This window comes from Triturus cristatus, chromosome 9, assembly GCF_964204655.1.
Source record: "Triturus cristatus chromosome 9, aTriCri1.1, whole genome shotgun sequence".
In the NCBI taxonomy this organism is placed as follows: Eukaryota; Metazoa; Chordata; class Amphibia; order Caudata; family Salamandridae; genus Triturus; species Triturus cristatus.
Genome location: NC_140592.1, coordinates 483,582,577 through 483,609,159, shown reverse-complemented (window position 1 = coordinate 483,609,159; position 26,583 = coordinate 483,582,577). Strand labels below are relative to the sequence as shown.

Sequence of the window (26,583 nt, the reverse complement as noted above, 5' to 3'; positions counted from 1 at the left end):
TGTAGGCAACTATAACTCACGCGACCGTAATCCTCTGCTGATGACATATGTGTCTTTATGAAAAAAAAATATTTGTAATATATGTATAGCTAAAATTTAATGGAAGAAGACATGGGCAAATAAGTGTCTAAATACAGTATTAGCATCAGCAGAGGATTACGGTCGCGTGAGTTATAGTTGCCTACAGTAACTATAACGGGGGAATTTCATTGGTTTTTTATCAGTAAAATGTCCAGCTAACTATAATATGTGTGAAACCTATGGTTTTTTCAGTGAATATATATATATATATATATAAAAACAGTCCAAACCACAAGGGAATGAGGCAGCACACCATCCAACTAAAGTGAGAGCTTTATTTGCTTGCACCAATAAGGGACACTTCCGTCAGCAATCCCGACATGATCACTACATACAATGAGAAATCTGGCAATCTTAGATCAGTAATGAAAAAACATTGGGGTTTGATAAAAGCTGACTCAGTGATTGGCAAGATAATAGAGGAATCGCCCAATATAACATACAGACGTCCAGTGTCCCTTAAGGACAGACTGGTTCAAAGTTACCAGCAAACGCAATCCACCGAAACTTGGCAACAGCCAAAGGAGGGATTTTACAAATGCAATTCCTGCAAAGCCTGCAAGCACACCAACAGCTGTAAAACCTTTACCACACAAGATGGCAGGGAAAGAACTATAAAAAAAAATCATTACCTGCACCACATATTTTGTAATTTATCATTTGGAATGTCCGTGTGGCATGCGTTATATATGCACTAAACATCAGCTCAAAAAACGTATTAACATGGATTTTTTTTCCCCGATTGCACGTCACTTTTACACGTCACTTTTACAATTTACATAATAGTGATCGAAAATTGCTAAAGTTCTGTGGGATTGATAGAATTTCCAAAACCCATACGTGGTGGGGACAGGGAAAAGCAATTGCGAATCCTTGAATCAAAATATATCATCGATTTGAACACCAGAATTACGTTCGGCCTTAATAGGGAGGAAGAACTGAATACCCATATTCAATGAACACACTGCTTGTCCTGACTATCTACTTCCGTAAACCGGCTATATCTGTGCTGATGGATTGTGATCCATCTTTTAATAGTTGTATTCCTGTATTGGTTACACATTTTTCTCTTACCTATTTCTTATTCTTCTCCTTTTCTTTTTCTCTTTGCAATTTTGCCAGGGGATTCTTTGTTTTTTGCCTGACACTGTTATTTTATAGTGGTTGCACAATCACAGTGGTTGTGATTGGACCTTGGGCATAACCCATTACCAGACATTTGTCTGTATTCTGATTTCTCATATGGGAGAAATTAGGGTCCTATACCTTGAAATATATAGGCCATGGGCTATGAATTTGGCACTTGCCCGTAATTATGATAGTCATCCATCTGGTCTTGTCGTATGTATCACAAAAGACAATAGTGTCCTCACTCAGCGCTTCTTTCGTTGGTTATGGAGCATGGATCACATATAAGATGCCCAGTCAGTCCCTTCACTACCCTTCAAACCCTATCACTGATTCACCTATTCACACTTTTTGCGATCCAGTTAAAAGAGTAGAAGTAGACTTTTCAACCCGAATGTATGGACCGGTATAGATACCCAAATATGATTCAAATTGAGAGTTATTGTTGAGGTCGTGTTGCATATTATGTATGAAATAAGATGTTAAACATTCATTTCATGATGTGATCCATACGCATTTCTTATGAGTATAATCATATGAGTTGTCTGTACTTATTCAATCAGATGCAAAAAATGAATGCTCGCTGTAAAAAAACTGCTAATCTGTCAATTGGGGACATCGAACAATCAATATTTTTAGGTTATGACGTGCATTATTTTTCAATTGTAAATTCTTGTTTGTAGGCACTGTTGATGGATATGCTTTAAATGCCTACTAATTGTTGCATTTCGACATTTGTCACGAAATTCACATGGAAGTGTCAGCGCATACAGTATGCGGCCAGGCTAAAGCGGTCATAGTGTGAGAATTATCACATACTTTTCAAACACATTTCTATTTATAGATTTTCACAATTTATGCATTTATAATTTTATGTTGAGCTAATTATCAACTATTAAATTGCATAACATGTACTTTATCGGTATGCATCAGAAGTACAACCAAGTAACTCTTCTATGTCTACTATGACGTTGTTCATTGCATATTCAAAATGCCGTCCGATTTACATCCGGGTAACTTGACAAAGGCCTTTACGGCTGAAACGCGTTGTTTGCAAGCAAATAAAGCTCACACTTTACTTGGATGGTGAGCCGCCTCATTCCCTTGTGATTTGGACTGTTTTCATGGACTGTGGTTTTTCGCTACCACGGCAGGCATTGGCAGGCGTGCGGCTTCTAGCGATACTTGACTTAGGACTATATATATATATATATATACCAATTCCATAAACTCGGATTTAAAAAATCTATTATAAATTAAGCCATTACAAATTTTTAAACTTTTTTTTCCCACTCCAGTCAGTGCAACAGTAGAGAAAGTGTTGGATAGCGGAGGGGTAAAAATAACTATTCCCACTACGATGAGTGCAACAGTAGGGAAAGTGTTGGATAGCGGAGGGGTAAAAATTACTATTTCCACTCCAGTGAGTGCAACAGTAGAGAAAGTGTTGGATAGCGGAGTGGTAAAATGTACTATTCCCACTCCAGTCAGTGCAACAGTAGGGAAAGTGTTGGATAGCAGAGGGGTAAAAATTACTATTCCCACTCCAATGAGTGCAACAGTAGGGAAAGTTTTGGATAGCGGAGGGATAAAAATGACTATTCCCACTCCAATAAGTGCAACAGTAGGGAAAGTGTTGAATACCGAACAGGTAAAAATTATTATTCCCATTCAAGTGAGTGCAACAATAAGGAAAGTGTTGGATATCGAACGGGTAAAAATTACTATTCCCACTCCTATAAGTGTAACTGTAGGGAAAGTGTTGGATAGTGGAGGGGTAAAAATTACTATTTCCAATCCAGTGAGTGCAACGGTAAAGAAAGTGTTGGATAAAGGCGGGATAAAATGTACTAGTCCCACTCCAATCAGTGCAACAGTAGGGAAAGTGTTGGATTGCAATTCATTTTCCCACTCTAGTCACTTCAAAATTAAAAACAAACAAAATATTAACAAAGATATTTTAAAAACAAAATAAATAAAAACATATATAAATATGTTAAAAATAAAAATACAAAGATATTTAATAATAAAAATAAAAAATAAAAATATAATGTTAAATACATGACAAATACCTACAACTATTATATTAAATAAAAGAAAAAATATTTTCAAACTAATAAATATATTTTATTTGAAAATATTTAAAAACAAAAACATTAATATTACATACATGTTGTTTTTTTATTTCCTACCCTATAACACCACACAATTCACAACCCACATCCACATTTTTTTTAATGTATTTCCATAATTAACATGATTAATTACCAATTAAAGAATTATTAATTAAAAAACAAATTAAAACTCATACATATTAACTTCCCAAACTTAACCCTTATAATCCCCACACCTAATATTAAACTGTAAAAAAAATAATTACACAATTAAAACCTATTTTCAAATCAAATACTAATAGTATTTAACAACTTATTATAAAGTAAGTCAATTTTTTTTAAAATTCTTATTATTGGCATTTATTATTACAGTTGTTACACATTTGTATTTATCCGCATTAACATGATACATTTATGTCCGATCAGCTAGTATCATTATAGGCATTTACAATTACTTCAAGTTCCTGTAGATGCTGTATGCGCTATAGCAGATGTTTGCCAAGTAAAGAATAAAGCGGGGGGAATCAAACTAGGGGTCGTCATGGAGTTTTAGGTGGTACAGCCAGACTAGGGTACGCATGATCCCTCAAGTAACTAAGTGGCGGCACAGTTGCATCTCCCTACGGAGAATATGAGTGTGCAGGCGGGCGCGCGGTATAGGTGAATGGGTCGTGGTGGTGGGGGCAGGAGCCCAGCAGTCCCCGGATGGGTGTGCATTATCAGGAGGGGGCTCCAGCTGTGTGGGCTTGCATCGTAGACCGCTGTGTGGCGTTGGGTGTTGTCGCACTCGTGATCGTGTCATCCTGGGACTGAGACTGTTTGAATTGGTGTAGCAGAAGCGCCCATTCCAGGGATATTGAGGTTTTTCGTATGCCTTTCGCTTCCTCCTCCCGCAAGGCATTCTCCTCAGCTGCAGCCCATTTGAGCACCGCCCCCTCCCATGCTGCAATCGGGGGGCCTGAAGGGAAGCGCCAATGCATAGCTATGCAGCGTTTAGCCAGTAGGTGCGCTAAGGAGACAAAACGTATGGGCACTTTGTGATGTTTCCTCCGGCCGATTATTCCCAGCGCGCAACACTCCCATGTGGCCAGATGGGGGAGTCCGGTAAGATCGCGGAGTGTCGTGTGGATAGATGACTAGTAGGTCTGGATATCCGGACAGGCCCAAAACATATGGTGGAAATCTGCACCTTGCGCCTGACAGCGAGGGCAAAGGAAAGTTGTATCAGGATAAAAACGCCGCAGGTGTGTTGGTGTCAAGTAGGCCCTATGCAGAATGTAAAATTGTATATTCTTGAAACGGGCATTCCTGGACACTTTTTGGGGGAATTAGAGTGCCCTTTCCCACTCATTATCATGGAATGCCCGTCCCACCTTCCCTTCCCAGCGAGTCCGAAGGGGTTCTAGTAATGGAGGTGTCAATTCCCTAATTGATTTATACAGCCATATGGTGAGGTGGTGGCCCGCTCCCATTCGTAATATCGTGTGGAGGACTGGGTGTGTGGGGGGCTCCCCTAGTGTAAGATCGTAGTACGATCCGTAGTGGCTGAGGAGTTGACGGTGCCGCAGAAATTGACCTGGGGGGAGGTCATAGTCGTCAATAAGTTGTTGGAATGGCTTAAGTTGTCCCTCTTCGAATAGTATTTCTGCTTCGGTGACATCCCTGGATGTCCATTCCCGGAGCATGGCAGGAGTAAAGAATTGGGTGTTTTTAGGCCAGCCCACCAGTGGCAGCAGCGGTGTATACGGGGGTCGGTCTGGTGTCATGCGGTGTATGCGCTGGATACATTTCCGGGCTACTTTCACCTGGAGGGGACGGGATCCCGCTATGAGTAGGCGACGCAGTTCCGGTGCCGCCACCTGGCCCGCGCCTGTGTATGTTTCGGACGTGTACCTGTCAGACGTCCAGTAGGAGAGCCAATGAAGCTGCGCCGCCAAGAAATAGGCCTCGAATGATGGGGCTCCAAGGCCCCCTTGTGTCGTGGGTAGTTTTAATTTTGCCAGTGCAATCCTGTGTCGGCCTTTGCCCCATATCAGGGAGCCAAGAAGTGCGTCCAAATCTTTAAAGAAGGAACGGGGCGGGATTACTGGAAGGTTGGTAAAATAATAAAGTAGTCGTGGAACCAAAATCATTTTTGCGAGAGCCACTCGGCCAATCGGGGCCAGCGGGAGATTCCGCCAAAACCCGATGATGGATCGTATACTGGCGAGTGCCCTATGATGGTTACCCTCGAAGATGTCGGTGGGTGAATGATATAGGCGAATCCCCAGCTAGCGAGGGGCCTCCGCGGTCCAGCTTATTTTCTGGTCACCAATCCAGACCTCCTGAGGGGTAGCGTTCAGATGTAGGGGGTACACCGTAGATTTATCCCAGTTCACCTTCAGGCCCGAGGCGTCGGCAAATTCGGTCAAGGCGGTCCCTAGTAGAGTGAGATCTGCTGCGATGTCCCGTATATACAGGAGAAGGTCATCGGCATACAGTGATACACAGTGTGTGGTATCTGCAAGCGGGATGCCCCAGCCCTGTCCCTCCTGGCGGAGACGGATAGCTAAAGGTTCAACGGCCAGCGCGAATAACAGGGGTGAGAGGGGGCAACCCTGTCGTGTACCCCTATGTTTCGCGAACTCCGGGGAGACGTGGCGTCCAATGCGGATTCGGGAAGTGAGTTTAGTATATAGAAGGTGGGTGTAAGCTATGAGTTTGGGACCAAGACCAGCCCGCTGGAGAACCGGGAACAGGTACTGCCACGTTAGGGTGTCGAAAGCCTTTTCGAGGTCCAAGACCAGGCACGCCGCTCTGGGAAAGCGATTGCCGATCTGATCCTGGATGTGAAAAAGACGGTGTATGTTCTGAGAGGTATTCCTGCCCGGGACAAATCCGCACTGGTCTGGATGCACCAGCGGACGCACGATTTGGGAGTATCTCTCCGCCAGTATTTTCCCCAAGATTTTACAATCAGCTGTGAGAAGTGTTATAGGCCGATAAGAGGCTAAAAGTTGGGGGTCACGGTTGGGCTTCGGGAACGTTACGATCACCGACTCTCTCATGGACCTGGGCAGTTCGCCGGTTTGCAGTGCTGTGTCCAGCACTGTCAATAAACGGGGGGTCAGCTGGGAGGCGAAGGTGGCGTAGTACTCCAGCGGAAACCCGTCCAAGCCTGGGGCTTTGTTGCGGGCCAGGGCACGTATGGCATGTGTAATCTCAGAGGTTCGTATCTTCGCATCTAGGTCCGTCTTATCTGCGTCAGATATCTGGGGGAGAGGGAGGGGGTCCAGGAAGTGATTGACTGCCTCTTGACTCCATGACAGAGGGCCACTGTAAACCGCTGAATAATATTGATGGAACGCCTGAAGGATCTCGTCCTGGGATTGTACCAGGGTGCCATGATGATTAATTATTGACGTGATGGGCTGCACCTCCGTGTCTTGGTTAGCTAGCCACGCTAATAGTGTGCCCGTTTTGTCGCGATCTTTATGCATTCGGGTCGCGTAGGCCCGAAAGTTGTAACGCCGTAGGTCCGCGGATGCTACCTGGTACTCTGATTTAGCATGGGCGAGTTGTATCGCCGCCGCCACCGATTGGTCAGTGGTCTTTGTGGCATTAGCGAGACGCTTTTCCGCTTTGTCAAGGGCCTGCTCCAGGGTACGTTTCGCCCCGGCTCTCTGTTGAATGCATTCCCCTCTGGCCACCACCTTAAAGTTGTCCCATTCAATTAGGATTGAGGATGCGGTCCCCGTGTTGTGGGTAAAGTATTCTTGAATACTACGTCACTTCCCGTGCGTGAAGGTCCGTCAGACAATCTCGTGATAGGCGCCATGTGGGGACAGGGGGATGTGGGGGTCTCCATTGAAGGCTTAAAAGATGTGCATCATGATCGGAGACGACCCTACCTAGGTAATCTGTGTGACATACCTGCGGGAGTAGTGTTGCTGTACATAGGAAACGGTCCAGCCTGACTCGTAGGTTGTGGGGGACGGAGTGGAAGGAGTACATACACGTGTGAGGGTGGTGTAGTCTCCATGCGTCCGTGAGTGATCAGTGTGCGACCCATGTCTTGAATCTCTCTATTTGTCTGTGAGTGGGGGAATGCGGGAGAGGGGGGTAGGAACGGTCCAGTCCTGGGTCCAGAATACAATTGTAGTCCCCCCCGAGTATCCAAGGTACATGTGTGAATTGGGCTAGGGTTTTCGTGAGTCTGTCCCAGAATTTGTCTTGTTCAACGTTCGGGGCGTATATGCTTCCCAGTAGGACGGCCTGACCATCCAAAAGTCCCTCCAATAGGCAAATATGCCCTCCCCGTCCACCACCCGTCTGAGCTCCCGGAATGGAGTTCCTGGACGAACCCAGATCAGCGCCCCACGGGCAAATGATGAGTAAGTTGTCGCACATATAAGGCCGCGCCACTTTGCTTGCACCCTGCCCGCTTCCGCTACATTAAGGTGGGTTTCCTGTAAGAAAAGGATGGACGCTTTCTGGCGCTTCGCGTAGGCATAGATCGTGTAACGTTTGTGTGGGGTGTGGAGGCTGCGCGCATTTAGTGTGAGTATGTTAACGTCTGCATTTTTCGCTAACGTCGCCATGTGTAGTGTATGTTGTGTGTGGGTCGGGTGAGATGCCCGCCAGAGTGGTCGGTAGATGGTCTCCTAGGGATTCGCTGCGCGTTCGAAGAATAGAGGAGAGATTAACCTAGCCACTCGAGTGTTCGGCTGTGTGGGTCCATGACGAAATGGGACATATATGAACTGGGATACAAACAGCGTGCAAGGGTTCGGGAAACAGTCCCAATGCAAAGGACTCATCGTTCGAGAGACGGTGTGTCCAAACTCCCTCCCGTAACACTGGGGGGGGGAAACCTGCTCTATATGATGAGGGGTGGCGACATGCAAATGCGCGGCCGCGCGTCTAACGGGCATGTAGAAGGATCATTGCGCGTCACTTGCAGAGTATCAAACTCTTTGTTCTCAACAGTGGGCACATAATGGACATTACTCATAAGGATACAGTTAGATAGTCTGTTGTACTGCGCTGAGTCACGTTGAGGAGGGAAAGGCTTGTCCATCCAGTAGCCCTTCTGCCGTTTGTGGGGTGACTTTGGGGGGCGCCACCGAGCCAGCCCCCGAAGTGGTGTAATCGCTCTCATTTTCGCCTTCCGATGAAAAGATGTGTGGAGGACGATCAATGGATTCCGAACGTTGGGTGGAGCGCAGATCGATTACCGCTTGTAACGCTTCGTGCCTCTCCTTCATGATCTGTTCTAGATCCGGCGAGTCGTGGGTGCCGGACTCTGTATTAAGCTTGGTGTTGCGGAGCTTCATAGGGCGCTTTCTAGCACGGAAAGTTTTGAGAGGTGAGCCGCTTTTGGGGTGAGCGTCGGGTGTCCGTGTGCAGTGTTGGTCCGCCCAGTCATGTGCCGCCTCTGTGGTCATGAAGAAAATGGAGGAGCCCTTGTTGAGGATCTTGAGGCGAGCCGGAAAGAGTAAGGAACATTGAATGTTGTTTTCACGCAGTCTCCGCTTCACGTCTAGGAAGGATGATCTTTGTTGCTGCACCGCTCGGGCATAGTCCGGAAAGATCATTATCTGTTTGTTCTCTATCCGGAGCAGTGCCGCTTGCCGCGCCGGCCGGAGTACTGCGTCGCGAACCCGGAAGTGGAGAAATTTAGCGAGTAGTGGTCTGGGGGCCGCCCCAGGTATGGGTTTTCGGGCAGGCACCCTCTGGGCTCGTTCAATTGAAAAAAACGCTGTTCGGTCTGCTGCTGGGGTGAAGGATTTGAGCCATGTGTCCATATAGTCTATGGGGTTTGGCCCCTCGATGCCCTCCGGCAGTCCCAGCACTCTGATGTTGCAGAGTCTCGAGCGGCCCTCTAAGTCCTGTGCTCGTTCCTCCACCGCAGATAAGCGAGTGAGCATTCCTTGGAGTGGCATCTGGTGTTATTTTAGTGTAGGCTGTATTTCCTCCAATGTCCGTTCCTCCGTCCACACCCGATCAGCAAGTTTGCGGTGATCGTCTCGGAGAAGATTGACCTCCGTCGTCAGCGTACCGAGTTGTTCTTCCATCGATATTCGGGACAGTTCAATGGCGGCAAGGACTTTGTCCAATTTGTCCGAGATTGAGAGGTCTGATGAGGGCGCAGTATTAGAGGACCATGTGGAGGTTTTCGGCATATTTTCCGGGGCAGTTTCCGGTACGGCATTGTGCTGCGTAGGCCTTCGTTTCCCCATCTTCGTCTTTTGTGGGAGAGGAGGGCCGCCACCACCGGACAGGACCTGCAGGTCCCTGAAGGTGCAGTGCTTCAGTGGATGCGATAAGCAGGGGCTCTGCGTTGTCAGCGAACAGCGTGGGCCCGTCCCCGCAAAGAGGCAGTCCTTGAAGTATGCTGGTTCCCACTTCCCGCCAGGGAGCCCAAGCAGGGAGCGGTGCGAGACGATCCAGATGCGGGGAGTGCCTCCACCAGGGATGGAGGACAGCGGGTGATGTGCTCTGGTCGTTAGGCCACCCTCTCGAGACGCGCTCTCCCAGTGGTACCAGTGAAACAGATACACAGTGTAGGTTCAGCGATGGCACTCTAGTGTGCGGATGGCGTGCCTCAAGCAGACCCAGGGACCTCGGTCGCCACCTCCGCACAGCCTGGGCTCTCGTGAAGGACTTGCGGTAGAGTCAGGTGTCACATGGGCGGCCACGTTGGGGTCAGGCAAAGGATGTTTTCGGCCGGTGATGGGGCCTGAAATCGCGGTGCCCCCCCCCCCCAACAGCTGTAGTTGCTCCCGCTCCCCTACTATTGTGCCGATCACAATGGGTACCTTAAGCATTCCGTGTGGAGTCACAGCCTACCGGGTGCCGACTCCCTCCAGTGGTGTAATCCGCCGCGTCGGTCCGCCCTGGCCCCCGGTGTCGCCCAAGTCCCGGGAGGGGACCCAAGGGCGCTCTGCTGTGTCTCCTTCTGGGGGCCCACCGCCGCGGTGTGTGTGAAATCAAATCCCCCGCTGTGGGTAGTCAGTGCACTCAGGCGGCCATGCGGAGGTCAGGCAATGTCCCACGCACCTGCCCGAGAAGGCCCGGGACCTCCGCCGATGCTTGACGCTGCCCTGCGGCCCCCCCAAACGCCAACCGCAGCGGGCACCTCAGATATCCAGTAAGGGGGGGGGGCCCTCCGAGTCCGCTCCAAATCCTCACCGGGCACCCGATGCGCCGGATGGTGAGCGCCGCAAGGGTGCCGGTCCTCGCCCGCTCCACAGTCCTCCACCGAATCACCAAAGGCCCGAGGTGTCCAGACGCCGCGCTAGTCGGGCGCAACGCGCCCACACTCCCGGCCTCGTCCCCACACCGCCGTCGGGCTGTTCAAAGGGCCGCCGGCGCCATCTTGAAAGACGGGTCGCGGCGCAGGAGGTTCCGTGTACTGCGGTCCCGCCCGGGGGCCGCGGCTGTGAGCGTCTTCAGGTCCCCGCACACATCGCACCCTCAGCAGAGCAGGTTCCGGTGGATCTGGAGCCGTTCATTAGCCTCAGTGACGCTCTATGATTAGTATTAGAGGCGCCCGAGCCCGGAGCCTCAGCAGTGCACGTCCGCCATCGTGGCGTTCGTAGCCACGCCCCCCATAAAGTAAGTCAAATTAATGTACTTCACACCATTTACCCCTATAACTTTAAGACCCACACACACAAAAATAAACAATTAACCTAATTAAATATCAATTAATTATTATTAATTATCAACTAATTATTAATTAATTAAACATAAATTACTTCCCACCCTTTACCCCTATAAACCCCACAACCCGCACCTAAAACAATTGCACAATTACAATAATTAATTAATTAATATTAATTAACAACCAATTAATAGTTAATTAATAATAAATTACTTCTCACAATTAACACTATAAAATCTCATTTAAATAAATATTAATAAATAAAAAATAATCCTTAATTTATTATAATTAAATTACTTCCCACCCTATTCCCCTATAAACCCACAACCCACTATGGAACTAAAAAACACAAAATGTAATTAAAATAAAATTGATAACTACTAAAAATCGAACACATATATTAAAAAACCCAATTCTTATACAAAAAAAATACATCACATTCATTTAAAATATATACTAAAATACATAACACTAATTACAAAATCGATATTTTAAACAACTATATTTTTGCAAACGATATTTATTACCTAAAAAATCCATATTCTTGACCGCGATATTCTTGCTGTCGATATTTCTGACTCACAATATTTAGGACTCGATAATTCTGTAGTTCAACATTTCCAACTCAATATTCTCTCTGCACAACCTTTTGGAAAATGTTAAATCCCAGAACATGAGACTGAGAGTACATATGGGAAGAGAGTGCAACTGAGGGACAAAGGGCCCGATTAGGATGGCGGGCGGACTTGCATCTGCTTGCCACCCGATAGGAAACAGGATTGACCGACTAGCCTTCGGCGATACCACCATAGGGATTACGATGCAACCGTCTGCAAGGCGGTTCCACCGTGTATTCTTTGCATTGCGGCAGGTGCTGCTGGCTGGGACTGGAATCTAGAGAATGCTAAAGTGATTCTGGTATTTTACTGACCTCTGCTGGTCGTTTTCTATCAAGCAAGTTAAATAGAGGCAGCTGAACAAGCAGAAAGCAATTCTGGTATTTTACTGACCTCTACTGGTCGTTTTCTATCAAGAAAGTTAAATAGAGGCAGTTGAACCGAAAACAAACTCCCTAAGCGGAAGCAGAGAAGTCATAGGGTTGATCTTCAGAGCCCACAAAGTACATACACATATAAATATATACTAAAGTATATACAAGATGTCTCGAATGCTCGACCTAAAAATGCACCCTGTACATATCCCTGCACTACGTGGCAGGCCATGTGGTGCCTGCCACAAAGTGCAGGGAAATGTAGGGGGGCACCATAGGTGCCCCCCAGTGCCCACATCTGAGGGCCGTGGAAAGGGGGGCCGACTACGGCCCCCAAAGCCCCTTTCTACCTGCCTGTTCATGGCGGGTTAACTGCCATGAACAGGTGGGCGGAAAGGGACATCATAATTCTTACAGCGGTGCCTTGTAGGATGTGTGGTCGTCAATCTTTCCAGCAGCCACCCATCCGCCCACCATTGAAACATTGAGGGTAGATATGATGGGTCTGATGGCGGTGGGACCACCACCGATGGGGTGGCGGTCTCACCATCATCCTAATCATGCCCCAAATTATTACATGAACTTCGCTGATACACCCAGAAGAAACATGTTGCCACCCCAGTGTATCACTTGCCTAGCATAATCTCAGAGCATGGTTCTACAAACTATCCTATCCAAGACAGTTAGACACCTTTAGAGACATTGTAATATTCCACATGATAATACTGCCCAGTTACATTTTTTCATTTCAACTGGAAGAGAAAGAGGTCTGAATATTTAAACCTTTCAGAAACTTGCTTGACAGTTGATTCTTAGTTAAAAAGTATTCAGATTTGCAAACAAAATCGGGATAGATATGTCAATTTATTTTAATATATACTGCATTATCTAGGGTGTACGCTGACACGCTGACCCGGCCACTCTCACAGGTATACCAGGAGGCCCTTGATAAAAGAGTTCTCCCTCCTACCATGAGACAGGGGAAAATATGTATGATCCTGAAGCTGGGTGGGGACAGCTGCGAACCCTCCTCCTACCGTCCAATCACCATGATTAACATGGACGGGAAAATACTATGCAAGCTCCTTGCTTCCCGCTTGGGATCCCAGATGCCGCAACTTGTGCATGAAGGTCAATGCACTTCATACTGGGCCGCAACACTGCGATGAACTTGCAGCGTCTAACGCATGTCATGCAGGAAGTGAAACATCAGGAAGAGGAGATGGTACTGGTAGCGTTGGACCTAGCAAAGGCGTTAAACACGATAGTTTGGGGTTACCTCCTACAGGTCCTCGAAGCTGTGGGGTTCAGACCCCAGTTCTGCTGCTGGGTCAAAATACTGTACAAAGAGCCTTGGGCGCGGGTGAGACTGGGAGGTGCTCGCACCGGGGAAAGGACTCTAAAGCGACGCACCCGTCAGGGGTGTCCGTTACGCCCCTCCTCTTCTCCCTAGCCATCGAGACCCTGGCGGTACGCATTAGAGCCAAGATGGAACAAAGGGTTATCTGCGTGAGCAACACGACCCATATTGTTTCCCTGTAAGCGGTTGGCGCTCTTTTTTGCCTAACATACTCCCGAGTGGCCGTACCCACCCTCCTCCATCACCTGGAGTGCTTCAGGGAGGTCTCTGGCCTGCGACTCAACCGAGAAAAATAGTTGATTTTTCCTTTGCCAGGAATGGCCGCTAGCCCTTTGGAGGCCCTCCCAGACTTGAAACTCAGATGGGAATAAGTTCACTTCCAGTACCTTGGGGTCCAGATTGCGCTGGACAACGCCCAGTTAATAGCCCTAAACCTGGACAGGGTCCTGACGGCTCTCAGTCACTGTGACTTTTTGGAACACTTTACCGTTGTCCCTAATGGGTAGACTCGCAGTGTCCAAAATGTTGATGCTTACCAGGTGCCTGTTAGCACTACAGAACTCAGCCTGCCCGGTTTTAGCACGAATCTTTAAGCAGCTGAATACAATTCTTACATCACTACTGTGGGCTGGACAGCATAGCAGAGTAGCTCTCACTACACTGACGCGTAGATACGAAGAACGGTGACTAGAGACCTCACGCTTTGATTTATACTACTTTGCGGCCCAGCCCCAGCATGCATCCCGGTGGTCGGAGGAAGGGGACAAATAGGAAAAGCGGCTCCTAACGGGCCGGGTAGACCCGGAGGCCCTTCCAGTGGCACTGATGAGGGGAAGGGCAGTAGAGGGGGACTTGCCATACCTGGTGCGTCAAACTGGGACTATTTGGCAGCAATATGTAGAAAAAGTGCTCTGACATGCAATGTGTAACAGAGAGCTTCCCATCTTGAGATTGGCCCCATTCAGGGACATGAGCGCCCACATGTCCTTTCAAGCTTGGAGGGAGGGCGGATGTCTGGTCCTCGCGGATCTCTTTTTCCAAGCAAGATGTTCCTGACTTATGAACAGGCCTGTGACAGCTTTGCGCTTAGGCAGGGTCACTACTTACAATACAGGGGGATCCAGGAAGTAGTGATAATTACCTGGCCTCAATACGCAGACGACAAATATCTGGATCTGCTCCTTACCTGTGGCTCCGGATGCAGAATGATAGCGCTCCTATACAAGGCCATAAACAGGACTCGGCTGCCCAGCCCCCGTCGTCACGGGCAGCATGGGAGAGGGACTTAAATGTGCAAATAGAAGACGGAACTTGGACGGCCATCTGCGAACTTACACACACAGTCTCCTGCAATGTCATGTTTAAACTGATCCACTATAACTTCCTACACCGCACCTACCTTACACCATCGAACCGACAATGCATCTCACATAACAATGATGGCAGGTGCCCCAGGTGTGGCGCAGAGGAGGCTGACTTTCTACACCTGGCATGGGTGTGCCCTGAGAGGCAGCAGTTTGGAGCGCAGGTGGTGGAAAAGGTGCGCATGAGCACGGGTCTCTCCATACTAGAAGAACCAATCCAATGTTTGCTAGCCCATGTACGCAAACCTAAAAATAAAAAAATAGCATATAAACTGCTGCAGCTCATGGTGGTCCTGGCCAGACGTAGAATAGCTAAATAAATTGGATGGGGCAGAGATTCCTGGATGGAGCCACATGGATACGAGATGTCAGAGAGTGGGCCCTAGCGGAAGAAATCCACATGAAATTAAATAGCAAGGATGATAATCTACAGGCAGACCACATGGAGTGGCCAGATCTATATAGCTTGGCCCTCAACTCAGGAGCAGATGGAGGGCGACCAGAGTGACACTGTGTCTAGTGGGAACGGCTCAGATATGGGGGAACACCGTGTGGGGAGGATTCAAGGGATCAAGTGCAATGATGCCCCCCTCCAGTGTTTACAGTGAACCATGATGATACCTAAAATGCATTTCTCATTGTCAAGTATACCACAGCTTTAATTTGGGATAGTGCCCATGGCACTTCAGGGGTTACGCACAAGATACCGATGATCTATTGTATGCTGTAATGTTGGTTGTTTAAACAATTAAAAATGAAAAATAAAGTTTAAAAAAATATATATATACTGCATTATCACATACTGTAACTTGTTGCATCCAATCAGCTTACATGTTCATTAGATTTGGGCTTTGCTTTTACAAACAAAAAACATGTCAAAACTATTTTGCACGACAGAACACAATCCAGTTATTTCAATAAACTAAGCGAGGTATCAGAAAAGCATAACTTAAAACGAAAACATTGCGTTGGATCGCACCTAAAATTAAAAATCCCATGAATTTTCTACAGAGGGGTTCTCGTGCTTTAAAATATAACAAGTGGTAAATATTCTTTTCTATCATGAAAAAGCCATCTCATAAGAGCTAACTTAGGGACCTATTACGATGGCGGGCACCGTAACGGTAAACGGGACCGTCCGCCAGAGGTGCGGCGGTCCCGCTGTGTCCATTAGGATGTCACCGCCACCGTGGCGGTGTCATCCCCCAGCCACAACATTGTGGCGGGCGGTGCTCACAGCACCGCCCGCCACAATGCTGTGGATGCACGTCGTGCATTGGCATGCACAAGGTGACAGGCACCGCGCGGTGCCTGCCACCTTGTCCATGCCAATGTAGAGGGGTACCATGTTTAAAAACAAATAAACTAATAATATTTGTTTAATTGATAATTATGTTACTTATGGAGGTAAAAAAAATGTTTTATGTAAATGTGGGTTGTGAATTGTGTGGTGTTAAAGGGTAGAAAATAAAAAAATGTTACATTTATGTAATAAATAATGGTTTTGTTTATTAAAGTTTTCTATTAAAAAGAGTTTTTTGTTTTAAAATTATTTTTCTTTTTTTTTTATTATCTTTCTAGGCATTTGTTAGATCTTTTTAACATTCTAATCTGTATCTATCTTTTGTAATATTTAAAACTTTTATATATGGTTACTTTTTTTGTTTTTTCAATTCTTTTGTGTTAATTTGTTTGTTTTCAATTTTGAACTGACTCTAGAGGAAATATTTTTTACCCCTCCGCTATCCAACATTTTCCCTACTGTTGCACAACCAGGAGTGGGAATAGTAATTTTTACCCATCCGCTATCCAACACTTTCCCTACTGTTGCACTCACTGGAGCGGGAATTGTATTTTTTACCCCTCCGCTATCCAACACTTTCCCTACTGTTGCACTCACTGGAGTGGGAATAGTAATTGTTTCCCCTGCGCTATCCAACACTTTCCCTACTGTTGCACCCACTGGAGTGGGAATAATAATTTTTACCCCTCCACTATCAAACACTTTTCCTACTGTTGCACTCACTGGAGTGGGAATAGTAATGTTTATCTCTCCGCTATCCAACACTTTCCCTACTGTTGCACCCTCTGGAGTGGGAATAGTAATTTTACCCATCCGCTATCCAACACTTTCCCTACTGTTGCACCCACTGGAGTGGGAATAGTGATTTTTACCCCTTCTCTAACATTTTTCCTACTGTTGCACTCACTGGAATGGGAATATTAAGTTTTACCCCTCCGCTATCCACTACTTTCCCTACTGTGGGAATAGTAATTTTTACCCCTCCACTATCCAACATTTTCTTGACTACTGTACTTACTGGAGTGGGAATAGTAAGTTTTACCCCTCCGCTATCCAACACTGTCCCTACTTTTGAACCCACTGGAGTGGGAATAGTAATTTTTACCCCTCCGCTATCCAATACTTTCCCTACTGTTGCACTCACTGGAGTGGGAATAGGTCATTTTTACCCCTCCGCTATCCAACACTTTCCCTACTGTTGCAGTCAATGGAGTGCAAAATGTAATTTTAAAGACTATTAGGGGGTCGATTCCGATCCTGGATTTTTTTTCCCGTACGACTTGTATCCGTTTTTTTTTTACGTACGAATCGTACAAGTCCCGTACAAACGGCGAAGTACGATTCGTACGTGGAAATTACATACGACATCGGAATCGGCACCTAAATATTTGAATGTTTTAATTTATAATATGTTTTTTATGAGATGTTATGTTATAAGTGCATGTAAATATATATATATATATCTTTTTGTAAATTTTTATAAATTTATAAAATTATAAAAATAAATATAAATGAAGTTTATTGTTTTAAAAGAAATATATATATATATATATATTACATTTTGGTGCCGATTCCGATCCTGTAAAACCCGGGTACAAATGGTCGTACGGAGCGTTTTCTCCGTACGACTCGTACCCGGGAATTCCACCGTACAAACCAGCAAGTACGATTCGTACAGAAATACCATTTCCGTACGAATTGTAAAAAACACTGTACGGCTAAAAAATACATACAATTCCGATCCTGGACAGCGCGTATGCGACGTCCGCACGGAGTCAGGCAGCGTTTTACGGACCAGCAAGTACGATTCGTACCCACAGCACTCCGCACGGCTATTTTTTTACGGGAGCCAAAAAGTGCCGGAAAAGCTAAGTACGCCGCGATGCACGAGGAAAAGGGGGCCCAGTATGCGCCGTACACGCCATCACCCACATCGTACGTGTCATCATGTACGGTGCGTACCCCAACATTGCATATGTACGGACCGTACCCCCAGCCCCGCATGTACGTGCCGTACCCCCAGGCCCGCATGTACGCGCCGTACCCCCAGTCCCGTATGTACGCGCCGTACCCCCAGCTCCCCGTATGTATGCGCCGCACCCCCAGCCCCGTATGTACGCGCCGTACCCCCAGCGCGTGGCGCTGGGGGTACCGCGCGTACATACGGGGCTGGGGGTACGGCGCATACATACGGGGGGGCTGGGGGTACGGCGCGTACATACGGGGCTGGGGGTACGGCGCGTACATACGGGGGGCTGGGGGTACGGCGCGTACATACGGGGCTGGGGGTACAGCGCGTACATACAGGGGGCTGAGGGTACGGCGCGTACATACGGGGGTGGGGGGTACGCGCCATACATACGGGGGTGGGGGTACAGCACATACATACGGGGGGCTGAGGGTACGGTGCGGACATACGCGGGTGGGGGGTACGGTGCGGACATACGGGGGTGGGGTTACGCCTGGGGTACGGTCCGTACATACGGGGGTGGGGGTACAGTCCGTACATACGGGGGTGGGGGGTACAGTCCGTAGATATGCAATGTTGGGGTACGCACCATACATGATGACACGTACGATGTGGGTGATGGCGTGTACGTCGCGTAGCGGGCCCACTTTTCCGCGTGCATCGCAGCGTACTTAGCTTTTCCGGCACTTTTTGGCTCCCGTAAAAATATAGCCGTGCGGAGTGCTGTAGGTACGAATCGTACTTGCTGGTCCATAAAACGCTGCCTGACTCTGTCCGGACGTCGCGTACGCGCTGTCCAGGATCGGAATTGTATGTATTTTTTAGCCGTGCGGTGTTTTTTACGATTCGTACGGAAATGGTATTTCTGTACGAATCTTACTTGCTGGTTTGTACGGTGGAATTCCCGGGTACGAGTCGTACGGAGAAAACGCTCCGTACGACCATTTGTACCCAGGTTTTACAGGATCGGAATCGGCACCTAAATATTTGAATGTTTTAATTTATAATATGTTTTAATTAGATGTTATGTTATAAGTGTATGTAAATATATATATATTTTTTTTTGTAAATTTTTATAAATTTATCAAATTATAAAAATAAATATAAATGAAGTTATTTTTATTTGTATTCGTTTTTACGTAGCATGGACATGGCCCGAGGGCATTACTCTACTTTACATGAGCACCATCTTACATTATGCATTTTTAGGCGCAGGGAGAAGAAGGGATATGCCCAGAACCAAAGGATTTTGAGGCTAGACTGGAACTCGAACCTGGGGGCTCATTACGATGGCGTAACGATCGCCACCGCCGGCCCGGCGGTGGCGATCCTTACGCCATCGATATGAGAATTACCCACCGCCATATTAGGAGGGCGGTGGGTATCGCGGTGGACGCAAAGTCTGTCGTGCCTGTGGCAATCGTTACGATTGCCTACCGGACGGAGCTGGGCAACTAATATGGTGGCGGTGCCTAGCAGGCACCGTCCGCCATATTAGGAGGAGGGTGAATGATATAACTTTCCATTGCGGCGATGCCGCAATGGAAAGGCTGGCGGGGATTGGCTTTGGGGGCCCGTTGTGGGCCCCCAGGGGGTGCACTGGGGGAGTGCTGCAGTTCCCTCTACCAAGTGCTGTGCATGCCCTTTTACCATTGCGGACGGTGCTGCAGCCAGCAGCACCGTCTGCAATGGTAAAAGGCCAGGATGCGTCCGCCAGTATGAAGGGCGCATCCTAATTGGGCTGGTGATACCGCCGCATGTCAGGAGGGCGGTCCCATCACCATTATGATGGCGGGCGGACTGATGTTTGCCCGCCATCATTATGAGCCCCCTGGTTCTCCAGTTTTGAGTTCAGTAACTCTGGCTGTTAAGGTTACATTGCCTCTCATGGGCCCTTATGCACTGACGAACTAAAACATGGTACCGACTGCTTTAAAAAAAAAATCAATTAGCACTTTCAGTTATATATAATAATTAATAATTCAAACGAAGTTTATACCATATTAGTTAGGTTATCAGTTATTTTAGTCATGTAAATTGCTACATACGTTTCAGCTGGTCACTTGCTGCGATGTTTATCTGTGACTTCAGTTACAGTATAACACATTACTGACTAGAAAAGCTTTAACAACCGGTTACAACACATTCCACTTTTTCACACTCCAGTTGTTCTCTGAGAAATAAAAACAAGGGTCACTTATGATTCTTATCTTAGGTTGGTAAAAATAGCAACAGCCAAGAAATGTTTCTGGCTCGTCCAATCAGTTAAGCCTAAACTTCCAAGAGTTCGTCTCATTCTTTTTGCCTCCTACATTATCATGTCCTTACGTTCCTGGCCCAAAGTTGTCTGAAATAATCAGAGAGCAAAAAACAAATATTACCAATTTATGCCCCAGCGGTCAAGGGAAATATGCATCCTACTGAATCAATGAATCATAAACACCCTGCCTCTTGCGTACAAGCACAGCACTGTTATAAGACAGTTATTTTCAGTTAGTGAAAATGTATCTCTTGTAGCATATTAGAAATGACAGTACAAAAACAGTGGTGATCTTGAAGTGTCTCTGCAACAAGTTTAATATTAAAACAAATGTTATTGTATAGGCAAATGTTTAGCTATTTAAACCACCTGCTGCTAAATAGGTCACCAATTGTGCAGACCTATGGGTCAGCACCTATAATAGAATTTGTTTTAAAATTCAAACTCTGTGTGGTAATTTAAGAAGATATGCGTTTAGCTTGTGGCATACCTGTGTGTTCTAGATAGACACACTGTAAATATGTATGCATATAAATGCGTAAATGGCTACACTATGCTCTGAATTTCTTTGGGTTCTAATATAAACTTGTCAATCTAGAATTACCTTCACTACATAGTTTACACTGCTCTCGTGGGAGATTCTTGCCATGATTAAGTCTCCATTGAGCAGCAATTTAGGGGCCGAAACACATCACTATTTTGTTCTGCACAATTTTGGAATGGTCTTGGACTGGATGCTGTCAAAGATAATAAGGTTGGCTAAAGCATTATTATTTTTTTAGGCAATTAACATAGTTGCCCAGATATATAATGACCACCACTCTTTTTGTACCATAATTGCACAAGTTATTCAATATATGCCAGTGGTCAATGACAGAAACGCATATGTCATATAGTCCAAAAGTTTCCCCCCCCCCCCCCCCCCCCGAGTCATACGGAGTTAATTTTAGGAGGAACATTTTGAATAACTTAAAGTAATTATCCTTGTTAAAAACAATATATTTTTAACAAAGAGCAGAATGTATACTGTATCACATTTGCAAATTCCTCTCTTGGACACATATTGTTACTTCGTAAGGCTTGTTGTCATTAAAACAAAAGCACAGCCATGCACCTATCCACTGCCAAATGGACAGGACTTGCAGTTCTTATCTGATGGGATCACACTGCTGAGAGAGAGAGAGAGAGAGGGGAATTCGAGCCTGCTAGCTTCCCCGAGGTCAGCAACTCCTGGGTTTTCTCAATCAAAAACAGCCTTCTACATGTGAGGAACTAATCATGGTCACAGTATATTTTACAAACCAACAGTGTCCATACAAGTCAATTAAAGATCTCTCACAGTTTATGTCCTCCCCTTCCTTTCCCCAATGGTGAAAGGATTAGGTGCACTTGAGAACGTTTGTTCAACACCAACAGCTTATGCATCAGGGCAGTACCTACAACAGGTGACACTATGCAAAGCCAGGCCTCACAATGCAGAACGCTGACCAGGGTTTATAACCTTAAAGACTCTGGGCCTATTTATTATTTAGTGAAAGTTGAAAATCCTCCAATTATTGGAGGAAATGTTAATACTAAGGAGGGTTCTCCAGCTGCATTTCCTGCACCACAGAGACAGTACTGAGAAGGAAAGTCAGCTGACAAATTCTACTCAATAATTAGTTTCCTCCAGAAATATTGTGATTTTTCTGTACCTGACAAACTTTAAATGAGGCCCTAAAACAGCAGAGCTATATCTTGGTTTACGTAAATCTTACAAGCTTAGGTAAATGTTCACTATGTTTAATAGGTCAGCCAAGCTCTGGCCTTAAGATAACAAAGATATCATTTAAGTTAAACAAAATCTGTCCAAATATGACAGAGTATACCATTAAGTCATCCTAAAGTGTTGCTGTCTCGTACGTACAAAACAAGTATACTGCTCAAGTTACACAGACTGTGCAGATCAGGTTTTAGCAAAAATGTTCCTCAGGTTAGACCCATCTCATTCGTTTGGTACACAAACAGCAGCACTACCTCTCATGTAACTTTGTACTTAAAAGGTTAGTCCTGCCATGAGCCATTGCTTGATTTACACAGATACACAGGATCGATCCAAAGGCAACTGAATTTGCCATCAGGTGATCCTAATGTTATAGGCTCATGGCTGTACCAGCATGTCTCTTGCTCAAGGTACACAGATTACACAGGTCATGCTATAACGAAGATGTTCCTCAGATTAGAGCTATCTCTTACGTTCAGTTAACAGACAGCAGTTTGCTCTCTTGTAATGTAGTTCCTAAAAGGTTAGGCCTTGCCTGAGCTCTTAAATTAGACACACTCTATCATGTTAAGATTTAAAGACAGCAACGTTTTCTACAACGGAGCAACTCTTTAAGCCTCAGCCATCAGACAAATGAGCTATCCCAAGGTAAAACAGCACTTACTACCTCAGGACGTAAACAAATAAACAGTCCTTCATTGTACAAAACACACAGACTCGGGCCTTAAACAGGAGAGCTGCCCTAAGGCTTAAACGTAAAGGTCCACTCTGCGAGAGCAGCATTATTGCTCAAATTACACAAAAGATATGGCTTGAGGCCATGATGCCTTAAGAGTATGCTTCACGTTACGCAGATCTAAAAGGCTCAGAACTTAGATAGTGGAGCTATCCTTCAAGGTAGACAGATTTAAAGGCACAATGCTCAGCCAGCAGAGCTACCCATGAGATCCCCAATTTCACTTGCGTTGGCCTCAAGTGTTCGACAGGGTTGGACTGGGTCTACAGTCACCCACAATCAGCCTCTTCTGCTAAATCAACAATGCACTCACTACTCAACAAGCTTCTGTGATCATCCTGATATGCAACTCCTGCGCCTGTAAATTGGTAGTTCATCTACCAATTAAACAGCTAGTGTTATCTTTCACTGCCATTTCCCAAGAGATAAATAACTTTATTTTACAATGTGCTAAAGTATTTTATTATCAAAACTCCAAAGCAAGCCTAAACCAGAGATAGCTCGAGATGTTTGTTGATAGAGGCCTAAAAATAGACAGGGTGACGGAGATGGGCGGGAACATAACACTTCTAAAAACTGTTCTCTGTAAGACTACTCAAGCATTCTTAAACTGCCTCTTTTCTATAGTATGCAATCACCCTCAGTGTTTATCTCTTCCACCCACAAATCTGTCTTCTGGGGGCACAGATATAGGAGGTGGTTGTGAGTCAGTGAATATGCCATGATGCTCTTAATTCTCCTGAAGATTCTGGCCTGTTGTGAGTGGGGTTGGGGGGGGAGCGACGAAGTAATAGACTTTGGACCTGTGTTCTTACTGAAATGCCCCCAACTTCTATCCTCTCAGAGACACCTTTCACCTGTGTCGCCGTCTTGTGTAAAAAAAAAAAACACTCCCATCTCTTTCATGGCTGGGAAGGGGGTGCTATTTTTTTTTTTATATATGGGCATGTTGAGAGGCTAGGGGACTGGATCTCGGTGTCGGGTTGGGAGCACAGCAATGACCTACTCAATTTGAATGCGTAGGTAATACAACCGGAGGCGTGAAATTAATGGTTCACTACCAGGAATAACTGAAACGGACCAGATGTGAGATGGGATGAGATGATAAACAAGGTGGCGAGTGCGCTGTCCCGCATTCCCTTTTTGGGGAAAGGGAGGTCGAGAGCCACATCTGATGGTACAGTGAGTGACGTTAAGAATGATCTAACCTCAACCATGTTGCAGCTGTTGACGTCTAAGATGCGTATGCCTGTCAAATAATGGCATCTGGGGTTCTAATGGAGCTATATACATTTGATACGAACTGAGCAATGTAGGGAATGCTCCGTCCTTCCCACCTACCACAAAAAGACGCAACCCACTCCTCTTCAAGAACATGCATTTCTAAATACTTATTTTCCTACAAGTAGATCAACAACATGACTGAGGTGCGCCGTCAGCCTGCTCCATCCGCGGTAGCTAGACGATGGCGGATCGGAGGCAGGTGGCGCAGCATTTTCTGCCCGAGACACCCACCTCGCCACCCGATGCCGCCTTCCCTTCCGCGGCGCTCCTGCTTCGACCTTATTCGCACGCTCCCACTCCGAAGGCAGTGGCGGGCCCGAATCCGCCGGTGAGGTCTACGCGGGAACGGGGCAGGAGGAGGGATGCTCCCGCATTGCTGTTTCTTGCTCAGCGGCCCCCGCTTACATGGTTACGGTGGGTCTCCCCGGAGCCGTCGGTAGGGAGAGGACCGAGGAGGACTGACTCTTGCTCCCTCCCTCGCACTCTATTGGCTACTGGGGCTTGCAGGTGGTTTAGGATTGGACTCGGTCTTTGCCTGTTGGGCTCCATGGCTCCTCGCGCCCCCGCCCTCTGTCTGATGGATCGTGAGATGGAGGGATGGAGGGGGGAGCGGGCTCTGTTTTTGTTGCTATGCAGGTGAGGCGGCACATGGAAAAAGCTGGAACGCACCGAGGCGCGGGAGGGGCGGGCAGGGGCGCTGGAAGGAGCTGGTAATGAGGATGGCGAACCCATGGGAAAGGAAATAAGGCAGCTCGCCCTCTTCCTCTCCTCCATCCACTTTCTATTTTTCCTTTCCATTCCTTCTTTTTTTTCGCACTTTCCCTTCCTATTTTCTGACTCCCTAATTCTCGCTTTTTTTCTCTCCCCCGTAGACCTTTCCTAAATCATTTATCATATTTATCTACCTCTGTCGTCATTCCTCCTATTTCTCCTTATGATGCTCTTGTATTCATCCTCCTTTATTTTCCTGCACACCTACCTTTGTTTACTTCCCTAATGCCCTTCTGTAACTTCATCTATTTCTCTCCTCTTTTTAATCCCCGCCTTCTTTCAAAATTATATGTCCTTTATGAGTATGGTCCCTCTGCCGCACCCAGCGGACTGCAGGGACCCTACATTAATTTAATTCCTCAATTCATGTATCTATTTATACCTCACCTAGTTCTCCTTTGATTACTCCTAAGTTATGCCCCATTCATTGCCTCTTTGTCTTTTCCCGTTCCTACTCTATCTGACGCTCTTGAGTTCTTTCCTTTTGTCTTTAAATCCCCTTTAACCCTTTCGGGGACGCTCTGCCGCACAGGTTCTCTGTTTCCTTTTATCTCCTCGTCTCTTCTTCACTTTATTAACAAATCCCTATTTTTTCTCTGTGTGCCTATTCTTATGTTTTTCTGCCTTTCTCTTCTCATCTACTGGCGCTCCAACAATTTTGCTTTCTTTTACTTTCCCTTTCTTTGCCTCTGTAATACTGTTTTAGCTCATATTTTTGTTTCTCTTTTGACTTTCTTTGTCTCTTTTTTGTCTGTCTCAGTCAATCTCCATTCTTCATTTTCTGTTGAACACTCTCTCTTGTTTTCATTGGAACCAATCAAATCAGGCTTCCACAGTACGACCTACAAGCTTTGCCAACAATTTACTTATTTCTAAGTATTGGAACATTTATACACTGCAGTCTGAACGCCTGATATCGTTATAGGCTAACAATTATTGAGCCGCTCTTACTGTCTCCTCTTTTGAGATCTCGACTATGTTGTCGAAAAGATCTTCGGTTCTGACATTCCCAAAACTTATAGGTGGCGTTTGCGCCTGCTCATTGCTTACCATTGGTTAACAGTCTTATCAATCTCATTTGCTAGCTGCTTATTCAAAGGCTTTATTTATTTATTCTTACTCGTCTTCTTTCTCACACCTCGAACATAGCTTCTTTAAAATCTTTTTCGTTGCTTAACTCGTATTCTTCCACTGTTCACATTCAGCAAACAATATTTTCATTTTTCTTTCAGCTCTTGTTGGGAGTTTGTGTTTTCTTGCTCTCTTTCCGAGTCCTTATGCGCTGCTTCCCCTCACATTCTGCAAAGCTGTCTGTGTTGCTCCCTCTCCCCAAACTCATCTGTTGCTTACCCTCCCACCCCACTCCACATGTCCTCTTTTCAGCTTGTGTGTTTTTATCTAAAAATTGAGGTAATGCCCGGATTACTTACCGGTAATCTTCATTACTCCGAGTCCTAGTCTTCCTCGCCACAGTATTCACCAATGAGCCTCCGGCTCCACACAGAACTCCAAGTAACTTAAAAGAGCAGCGCTCTAGTCTCCCCTCCCTCCTCCAACATGGCCCCCAGTGGCTTCAGCCAATCCCATAAAGGGATACAAACCAGCCAGCCCGATCTGATAATCAAAGCCGCAGACATGAAGCCACCACCAGGGCCGGGAGGGAAGGGAAACTATACTGTGGCGAGGAAGACTAGGACTCGGAGTAATGAAGATTACCGGTAAGTAATCCGGGCATTACCTCCTCGTCCAGTCTTCCTCGCCACAGTATTCACCAATGAGCCGATACCAAAGCAATCAGCTTCATGTAAGGAA

General features: G+C 46.3%; 1 protein-coding gene across 3 annotated transcripts in view; it reads right to left on the bottom strand.

Annotated features, from left to right (window-relative positions):
• Positions 1-24,450, bottom strand: part of PELI3 (pellino E3 ubiquitin protein ligase family member 3) — a 402,032-nt gene extending 377,582 nt beyond the window's left edge. Inside the window, exon 1 of one of the 3 annotated variants that reach the window (XM_085625438.1) lies at positions 24,232-24,450. The gene's annotated coding sequence lies outside the window, so the exon portion shown is untranslated. The remainder of the gene's footprint in view (positions 1-24,231) is intronic. The other 2 variants (XM_085625439.1, XM_085625437.1) reach the window with 2 other exon arrangements.
• Between the last annotated feature and the right edge of the window lie 2,133 nt (positions 24,451-26,583).